This window comes from Ictalurus furcatus, chromosome 27, assembly GCF_023375685.1.
Source record: "Ictalurus furcatus strain D&B chromosome 27, Billie_1.0, whole genome shotgun sequence".
Lineage (NCBI taxonomy): Eukaryota > Metazoa > Chordata > Actinopteri > Siluriformes > Ictaluridae > Ictalurus > Ictalurus furcatus.
This window is the reverse complement of record NC_071281.1, coordinates 2,458,217-2,460,503: the sequence shown is the minus strand read 5'-3', so window position 1 is coordinate 2,460,503 and position 2,287 is coordinate 2,458,217. Positions and strand designations below refer to the sequence as shown.

At 48.8% G+C, this 2,287-nt stretch overlaps 1 pseudogene; it reads left to right on the top strand.

Annotated features, from left to right (window-relative positions):
• Positions 1-286: 286 nt before the first annotated feature.
• On the top strand, positions 287-1,684 carry LOC128602571 (phospholipase D2-like; annotated as a pseudogene).
• The last annotated feature ends 603 nt before the right edge of the window (positions 1,685-2,287 follow it).

Here is a 2,287-nt window from a genome sequence, read left to right as displayed (position 1 = left end):
AGTTACACATTTATTTAGAAACCATACGCACTGAACAGTCCTGCTTTCAGCAAGATCCTCAAGCGCAAAGCAGAGCAAGGTGTGAAAGTGTGTGTGCTGTTATATAAAGAGGTCAAGTTGGCTCTGGGCAATAACAGCGACTACAGTACGAGATCCCCAATGGGCCTGCACCCAAATATCAAGGTGATGCGTCATCCCAATCACATCATCTACATGTGGGCCCACCATTAAAAGATGGTGACCATCGACCAATCAGTGGCCTTCGTGGGCGGGCTAGACCTTGCCTTTGGGAGATGGGACGACAACAACTATAGGTAGTTTGACGTCATGGAACGGCAAACAGCCAAATCACAGTGCACGTCCAGTTCTATAGACTGACGGGGAGGATGGAGTTAAAATGTTCCTCACGTTGGTGGAGTGGCTGGAGAAGGTTGTGATGAAATGGATTTGAGCTGCAACACACGGTTGTGGTTAGGAAAAAAACTACAGAAACTTCAAAATGGACTGGACACAGCTGGGCCAGCCTTTCAAAGATAACATGGACTGGACACATGTTCCTCGTATCCCGTGGCGTGCCCTCAGAGCGGTGGTTCACAGGAAGGCAGACAGGGACCTGGCACGCCACTTTATCCAGTACTGGAACTTCACCCAGAACTTTAAGAGAAAGTAAAAAGTCAAGTTTTACCTGCACCTGCTGCCCAATAGTCACACTACTCCCGATGAGCTTCCCTCCATCGTGCCTGGAGCAACCAAAGCATCTGTACAGGTGCTTCGCTTGGTGGGTCACTGCCCTGCCAGGACATGTGAATGTTCCACACAAAACGCATATGTAGACACCCTCGAAACCGGCCAGCACTACGTTTACATAGAGAACCAGTTCTTTATCAGCTGTGCCGAGACTGTTCGCAACACCGTAGGAGACGCTATTGTCAATAGGACCCTGCATGCACACAGTGTGTATGTGGTGATTCCTCTCCTGCCTAGATTCGAGGGAGACAGCAGTGAGGGAGCAGGCAACGCCTTCCGGGCTATACTGCACTATACATACAGTACAATCAATTGTGGAATCATGGAAAGAACTCCACTGTATCCCAAGGAACAGATGCAGGACAAACGGACGCAGTACATCTGGCGTGCACACGCACTTTGAGCACAGCCGCACACCCGTCACAGAGCTTATCTACATCCACAGAAAAGCGTTGATCGCCGACAACCGCCGCTACAGCTTCGGTTCAGCCAACATTAACGACAAGAGCATGATGGGATATCAGAGGGGCGAGCTGGCCATGCTGGTGGACGAGGAGAGGGTTCCGTCCCAAACGAACAGAGAGGAGTACGAAGCTGGGCCTCTCGCGCTCGCTCTGCGCAACAAGTGCTTCGGGTCCTGCGGGGGGCCGATTCCGAAACCTCAATAGATATCGACGATCCAATCAGCGATCATTTTTTCCACCAAGGTGTGGAACAAGATGCCCCAGTCTATGAAAGGGTTTTCCGGCGCCTCAGATCAGACTCGATCCACAACCTGCGCGAACTGCAGGAACACATCAGCATGGTTGCTTTGGATCCGGAGAAGGCTGCTGAGGAGGTGCGTGCCATCCTCGTCCACGTCCCCCTGCACTCCCTGTGCGAGGAGAACCTGCTTCCTCCAGCAGTCAGCATAGTTCCTCTAGATGTCGGCACCTAGTGGTCTAGTGGACTGCAAAACACACACAAAAAAAATACAATAAAAGACATTAATACGGGTCACGGCACCAGCGTAAATGTTTGCTTCTTCACTCTGCGTTGTGTTGTTTTTACATGGAAATGACGTGCTGGAAGGAGACCGGACTACGGCACTCTGGGTCTGCATGAAGAATATATTTTTGTACAAATCATCACTGAAGCACCAGTTAATACACTTCCTTTCAGGAGAGAGTACATGCAAATGCACACGTCGCAACATACATGACACAGCAAGATATTTATGCATGTTAGACATATGGTGATCAACGACCATGGGCATAATGCTTCAAAAACAACATAATATATTTAAAGAGCCACAAAACACTAAACTACATTTTCTGAGATTTTAACAGAGGTGTTCGTGTCGCACATCACAAAAGACAAACGTTAGCATCCGTTAATTTTAATTGTAGGAGAAAACGGGTTCAATTTGAGGTTTTTCCCCCTGATATTTTCGTCCTCCTGGTTTAAAATCTACATCGTCACAGGCAGCGACGTGGCAACGTACTATAGCACTTCGATGATGCGTCGGTGTCTTAGAACTACTCATGAGATTGCGTGATCT